Raw genomic sequence first — 7737 nt, 5'->3', positions numbered from 1 at the left:
GTGGGGGATGGGGTGGGGTGGGGTATAGGACTGTTAGGAGGTTCAGGGAAGGAGTCTCATGTGTCGCTGTAGAGCTGTCTGCGGAATTCCCAAATGTTTTGGGGTATGAAACTGTGTTTTGTGGAATAGAAACATATCTGAGGTCTCCTAACAGATGGGATTGCTTAACTATTTAAAAAGGTTTTAAAATATTAATCCTCTACTAATCTGGTCAAAAATGGAGGACTCTTGATTGTTTAACTATATTCCCCATGAGGCACTCAAAGACTTAGTTCGTTTTAAATAAAGCGCTTTGAGATATCCCTGGTAATGTAAATTGAAACTTTACCTGCCCCAGGTGGTTTTTTGTTTGTTTTTTGTTTTTGTTTTGCTTTTTGCTTGTTTGTTTTTTGAATACTGTGTGCCAGCACCCTACCAATGCCAGATATTAAGACTCCTTTGGAAGAAGATAATCTTGTTGGACAGAAGGGAGGTGAGTTTATGGAATATGGGAAGGCTTGGGGCATTGAATTTAATCTCCTGTAATTCGTATGTTTAGGTTGATCAGTTTGTAGTAAAGTACAAAGAAAGGTATTGTTTAAAATAACCTCATCCATGCATATCCGGGGTTGTCAACATTTTACATTTTATTTTAAATTGTTTCCTTCAGGATAATTCATTGTTTATGGTTTTTCAAACAATATTTAAGAAAGTAAGAGTCCATTTTTAAAAAGTGGGGGAGGTGTTTTAAATGTTTTTTTTACTAATAAAAACTGATCTGTAGCCTTAGTATCTTGTGTGTTTGTGTTCAATTAGAGAGGTGCTATTTAAAGAGGGTGCTCAAGTCTTTTGGTCCTATGGATGCTTAATAACCATAAACTGGTGATTCTCCACAGAGGGGAGCAGGCTGGGGGAGGGGGGGTGAAGTGGCTGCCTGTAATGTTTCTCACCAAGGGCAATGCATTTTAAAAAGTTCAGAAACATCATATAATTAGCCTCACAAGTAGACTAGGACTCTGTTAAGTCAAATCTGTTTTTTTAGAGATCTTTGAAACATTAAAACATTAAGAAAAACATTAAGGTCCTTTTCAGTATTTCTTGTTTATATTTTTTGCTCTTTGAAACAAATTGTTTTTAATGTTCTACACACAACTATGTGTCATATACACAGCGATGACAAACTCTTTACTAGGAGCACTGAACAGCTGTCGGGTGAGCCATTATAAGCTGTGTCCTGATTTTGCAGTCTGCTGGTAGAATATTGAAAGCAAAACCAAAGTGAAGTATTAACAGTACAAATCAGAGGGGCTAGCACAGCTTGGGTGGGTGCTATGCCTCTTCCCAGGCAGATTCAGCTGCAAATATTTGCCACCCCTGTGAACTTACATGGCACTACACCTTTAGCTTTCTTACTTTACTTCTTGTTGTATGTGTGGTTTTTTTCTTTTGTTTTAATTTTATTTTTTTTAATTTACATTCAAATTAGTTAGCATCTAGTGCAACAATGATTTCAGGAGTAGGTTCCTTAATGCCCCTTTCCCATTTATCCCATCCCCCCTCCCACAACCCCTCCGGTAACCCTCTGTTTGTTCTCCATATTTAAGAGTCTCTTATGTTTTGTCCCTCTCCCTGTTTTTATATTATTTTTGTTTCCCTTCCCTTATGTTCATCTGTTTTGTATCTTAAAGTCCTCTTACGAGTGAAGTCATATGATATTTGTCTTTCTCTGACTGGCTAATTTCGCTTACCATAATACCCTCCAGTTCCATCCACATAGTTGCAAATGGCAAGATTTCATTCTTCTTATTTGCTGAGTAATACTCCATTGTATATGTGTATACCACATCTTCTTTACCCATTCATCCATCAATGGACATTTGGACTCTTTCCATACTTTGGCTATTGTTGATAGTGCTGCTGTAAATGTTGGGGTGCATGTGTCCCTTCGAAACAGCACACCTGTATCCTTTGGATAACTACCTAGTAGTGCAGTTGATGGGTGGTAGGGTAGTTCTATTTTTACTTTTTTGAGGAACCTCCATACTGTGTTCCAAAGTGGCTGCACCAGCTTGCATTCCTACCAACAATGCAAAAGAGATCCTCTTTCTCTGCATCCTTGCCAACATCTGTTGTTGCCTGAGTTGTTAATGTTAGCCGTTCTGACAGGTGTGAGGTGGTATCTCAATATGGTTTTGATTTGTATTTCCCTGATGATGAGTGATGTTGAGCATTTTTTCATGTGTCGGTTGGCCATCTGGATGTCCTCTTTGGAGAAGTGTCTATTCATGTCTTTTGCCCATTTCTTCACTGGATTATTTGTTTTTTTGGATGTTGAGTTTGGTAAGTTCTTTATTAATTTTGGATCCTAACCCTTTATCTGATATGTCATTTGCAAATATCTTCTCCCGTTCTGTCGGTTGCCTTTTAGTTTTGCTGATTGTTTCCTTTGCTGTGCAGAAGCTTTTTATTTTGATGAGGTCCCAGTAGTTCATTTTTGCTTTTGTTTCCCTTGCCTCTGGAGACGTGTTGAGTAAGAAGTTGCTGCGGCCAAGATCAAAGAAGTTTTTGTCTGCTTTCTCCTTGAGGATTTTGATGGCTTCCTGTCTTATGTTTAGGTCTCTCACCCATTTTGAGTTTATTTTTGTGCATGGTGTAAGAAAGTGGTCCAGGTTCATTTTTCTGCATGCCGCTGTCCAGTTTTCCCAGCACCACTTGCTAAAGAGACTGTCTTTATTCCATTGGATATTCTTTCCTGCTTTGTCAAAGATTAGTTGGCCATACGTTTGTGGGTCCATTTCTGGGTTCTTTATTCTGTTCCATTGATCTCAGTGTCTGTTCTTGTGCCAGTACCATACCGTCTTGATGATTACAGCTTTGTAGTATAGTTTGAAGTCTGGGATTGTGATGCCTCCTGCTTTGGTTTTCTTTTTCAAGATTGCTTTGGCTATTCGGGGTCTTTTCTGGTTCCATACAAATTTTAGGATTATTTGTTCTAGCTCTGTGAAGAATGCTGTTGTTATTCTGGTAGGTATTGCACTGAATATGTAGATTGCTTTGGGTAGTATTGACATATTAACAATATTTGTTCTTCCTATCCAGGAGCATGGAATCTTTTCCCATTTTTTTTGTGTCTTCAGTTTCTTTCATAAGCTTTCTATAGTTTTCAGTGTATAGATTTTTCACCTCTTTGGTTAGATTTATTCCTAGGTATTTTATAGGTTTTGGTGCAGTTGTAAATGGGATAAATTCCTTGATTTCTCATTCTGTTGCTTCATTGTTGGTGAGTAGGAATGCAACTGATTTCTGTGCATTGATTTTAAATCCTGCAACTTTGCTGAATTCATGAATCAGTTCTAGCGGTATTTTGGTGAACTATAGACCAATTTCCCTGTTGAACATGGATGCAAAAATCCTCAACAAGATATTAGCCAACCGGCTCCACCAATACATTAAAAAAATTATCCACCACAACCAAGTGGGATTTACACCCGGGATGCAGGGCTGGTTTAATATCTGCAAAACAATTAATGTGATTCATCACATCAATAAAAGAAAGGACAAGAACCGTATGATCCTCTCAATAGATGCAGAGAAAGCATTTGATAAAATACAGCATCCTTTCTTGATAAAAACCCTCAAGAAAGTAGGGATAGAAGGATCAGATCTCGAGATCATAAAAGCCATATATGAACGACCCAACGCTAATATCATCCTCAATGGGGAAAAACTGAGAGCTTTCCCGCTAAGGTCAGGAACAAGACAGGGATGTTCACTCTTGCCAGTGTTATTCAACATAGTATTGGAAGTCTTAGCTTCTGCAATCAGACAACATAGAGGAATAAAAGGCATCCAAATCGGCTAGGAGGAGGTCAAACTTGCACTCTTCACAGATGACATGATACTCTATGTGTTTTTGGTTTTTTTTTTTTAATCTTCCTTGATCATTCATGCATGTCTCATCTCCCCTACAAAAATTCTTAATTCCTTTGGAGCATGATTCCATCGGATTGATAATTTGTTCCTTAAAAACTTCCACTCTGGGGGCGCCTGGGTGGCTCAGTCGGTTAAGCGTCCGACTTCGGCTCAGGTCATGTTCTCGCGGTCCGTGGGTTCGAGCCCCGCGTCGGGCTCTGTGCTGACAGCTCAGAGCCTGGAGCCTGTTTCAGATTCTGTGTCTCCCTCTTTCTCTGACCCTCCCCTGTTCATGCTCTCTCTCTGTCTCAAAAATAAATAAATGTTAAAAAAAAAAAAACAAAAAAACTTCCACTCTGTTTGCACAAAGACAACTCACATATGATTAAAGGTGGGAGAGGATCTCCTATGATGTGGGAACCAGAGAAGAATTATGATCAGAGAAACAGAATGGGGAAAACAAGACTGTTTTCTAGTCCTTGCAGTGAAATCCATTCATTCAGTGAACAACAACCGAGGGCTGAGTGAGTCCAAGGTGTTTGCTATGTTCCAACTGTTTGTTTCCTCTCAAATTCATATGCTGAAACCTAACCTCCAAGATGATAGTATTAGGAGGTAGGGCCTTTGGGCAGTGATTAGGTCATGAGGGTAGACCCTGAAAGGGATTCATGCTCCTACAAGAGAGGCTCCAGAGAGCTCTTTTTCCCCTTTGGCTGTGTGAGGATTCAATGAGAAATCAGCAGTCTGCAACTGGAACAGGGTTCTCGCCAGCCTCCAGAACTGTAAAGAGTAAGTAGATGTTTGTTGTTTATAAGCTACCCAGCTTATGGTATTTGTTACAGCAGCATGAACAGACTCGGACAATTGTTACTATAAGACCTGTTGGTGATTCAAATATTCTAGAATGTAGTGCCTGCCATCAAGAGCGTGGTTAATTCCCATTCTATGAGCTACTCACATTCAACTGTAATTGGGAAAAACACAACTGGAAGCTAAACAGAATGTTTTGGCCATTTAAGATGTTCTAAGTCACCATTACCTTTCCTTTTCATGAATTGTTTGTAGCTTGATAATCTGAATCCAGACTATACTGCTCCCCACAAGAACCTCAAATTCGGCCTCTGAAATACTAACTGTGCTCCAAATGGTTCATCATATGTTCTCCAAATAGCTCCCATCCTGTGTTCCCTGCTCAGTGAATGGCACCACACAGTCTCCCAAACCAGAACCCCAGAGGTCATTTGTCACTTACAATCTTATCCACCACATCCAGTCTGATTCAGTTCTTTTCTTTCCTTACATCTTCACTATGAACATGTACAAGACTTTTAACATGTACAAAAGTAAAGAGAGTAGTATAATGGTACCCAAGTCTCTGCCATTGGGTTCCCTAGGAAGTGGACTCAGATGGACATCACAGGTCATGTCTTAGGGAGTGCTTTAAGGAACAACACAAGGAAACGAAAACGCAGAAGGGGGTAGAGGAAGAACCTGAGTTGAGATGCAGTCCCAACGAAGATCTTCAGCAGCCATATGGGAGCTCTGGCCCTGGGATAGTCCTTGAGAGTTGTCCCAAGTCACAGAGAGGGCCAGAGCCTTTTCATCCCTACACTGATCAGTCATTGGATGGGGGAGTTATGCCTTTAAATCCATCTCCAGGAAAATGGCAGTAATAGGAGCTCTGTGGACTTGCTCTCCAGTGAAAGTACAACTGGCGAGAATTTTTTTTAAATACCATTTAAAGTTTCTTGAAATTGAAGAGAATACAGCAGATGAAGAAATTTTTATTCAAGAAAATATACTAAATCTTGTTAAGAACATCAGGAGTTAGTGACCCTTGAAACGGGATCTGCTGCCTCTCCCATCCTGCTCACTATGACAGAAGCTCACCTCCCTCTAAGGGGCTCCCTCTTTTGCTAGATCCCAGTAAAGGGCTATGTCATCTCTCTGGGAGGGCCAGGCTGCTAGCATTTCTCATCTTTAGAATCATGTTGCAAAAGCTAAATTTCAGGTAAGTATGGCCTAGAGATTGGGGAGATTGCGAACCCCTTTCCTTTCAGGCACCATTCATTGGACAGAGGCTCTATCCCAGGTGCAGCAGTCCAAAAGTGCTGTGATCCCAATCACTTTCACCCCAGCTCACATGTAAACTGGGAAGTTCCATGCCAGCAGAAGCAGCCTGAGAAGAATAGAAACTGCCTCCTCCCAGAGCCCTGCTCCTAAAGCAGAGGTATCATTCTGAGAGAAGTGGGCCATTGTCCCCATCCTCAGCTCCACAGCAGTGTCTCAGAGATTTTGCCCAGGGGGAGAGAAAATCCATTAGAATGGAGAACTCAGAAGCTCTCCCAAAAGAAAGGGCTTTATTTGGAAGAGTGTGAGAAAATTCAAACTCAAAGGTGTCTTGAAAACAACGGATATTTTGGTAATTATTTTGGTAAATAATTAAGAGGAGGCTGGTAGCTCCATGGCAGCAACAAGTTAAACTGCAGGCTAACTAGTTTACCAGAGAAATCCAGGGAAAGAGACAACTAAGAGGAGCCCTCTTGGGATCAGAACAAACCTCAAAGACTACCTCTAAAGGAGCCTAAATGTGATTGGATTAGACTCTGGAGCAATTCATGCCTCAGCACACTCAAAAACAGTGGAGCAATCAATAGGCAATTGGGGTAGCCTAATAGCTGGGTGTGATACCAACAGAGTCAGGCTCTTTAACAGAGAGCTCTGGAAAAGAGACAGCCAAAGAAAGCCTTGGTAAAACCACTGTGATCCCAGGCAAGTGTGTGCATAGCCAGGGCTGTACCCTCTGAAGAGCTACTTAGGCTCTTAAGTGGCCTTAAGAGGGAAATGGACTTCACTAAAATAGTCTAATCAGGTAAGTAAACAAATAAAGAAAGAAACCACAAAAACAGCAAGCCCCATGGGAAAGGGGGAGCAACAGGTATTCAGAATTGCTGCAATAAATTATATATACTAACAGTAATGTAAATATTCTGGCATCGTAACAACAGGTACAGAGCCACACAATTGTGTATTGGCTTCAGTTAGCCCTGCACACTTAGTATGTGACAGAAGTGACTTTTTAAATTTTTTTTTTTTTAACGTTTATTATTTTTGGGACAGAGAGAGACAGAGCATGAACGGGGGAGGGGCAGAGAGAGAGGGAGACACAGAATCGGAAACAGGCTCCAGGCTCCGAGCCATCAGCCCAGAGCCTGACGCGGGGCTCGAACTCACAGAGCGCGAGATCGTGACCTGGCTGAAGTCGGACGCTTAACCGACTGCGCCACCCAGGCGCCCCTATACATGCATATATATATATTTATATATATATGCAAAAAAAAGTGAAATTGGATCCTTAACCCATACCATACATAGAAATCATTTTTATTTTTATTTTTTAACGTTTATTTATTTTTGAGACAGGAAGAGACAGAGCATGAACAGGGGAGGGTCAGAGAGAGGGAGACACAGAATCTGAAGCAGGCTCCAGGCTATGAGCTGTCAGCACAGAGCCCGACGCGGGGCTAGAACTCACAAACTGCGAGATCATGACCTGAGCTGAAGTCGGCCGCTTAACCGACTGAGCCACCCAGGCACCCTAGAAATCATTTTTAGATGGATACAGTGAATTAACAGTGAAAGGCAATACTTTAAGACTTTTGATAGAAAATTGTGGCAGCAATGTTGGCAGTTCGACAAAGATTAAGTACCTCTTCCACAGATTGGAGTTGTGAGGAAGAGTTTGCCCAGTTAGGGACAACATTTCTCAGGTCTCTTTGCCTCTGGGAGGGCCCATGTGACTAACTTTTGGCCAACGGGATATGGACTGAAATGGTGTACCCCAGT

General features: G+C 41.2%; 1 protein-coding gene across 1 annotated transcript in view; it reads left to right on the top strand.

The window, feature by feature from the left end:
- The first annotated feature begins 29 nt into the window (after positions 1 to 29).
- The window catches only part of SNAPC1 (small nuclear RNA activating complex polypeptide 1), a 43206-nt gene continuing 35498 nt past the window's right edge, over positions 30 to 7737 (top strand). The window contains exon 1 of the mRNA XM_086709596.1: positions 30 to 472. The gene's annotated coding sequence lies outside the window, so the exon portion shown is untranslated. The remainder of the gene's footprint in view (positions 473 to 7737) is intronic.

Source organism: Puma concolor, chromosome B3 (assembly GCF_028749965.1).
Source record: "Puma concolor isolate L17-30 chromosome B3, mPumCon1.1.hap2, whole genome shotgun sequence".
NCBI lineage: Eukaryota > Metazoa > Chordata > Mammalia > Carnivora > Felidae > Puma > Puma concolor.
The sequence above is the reverse complement of the archived record's forward strand: the minus strand, read 5'-3'. Positions and strand labels throughout refer to the sequence as shown.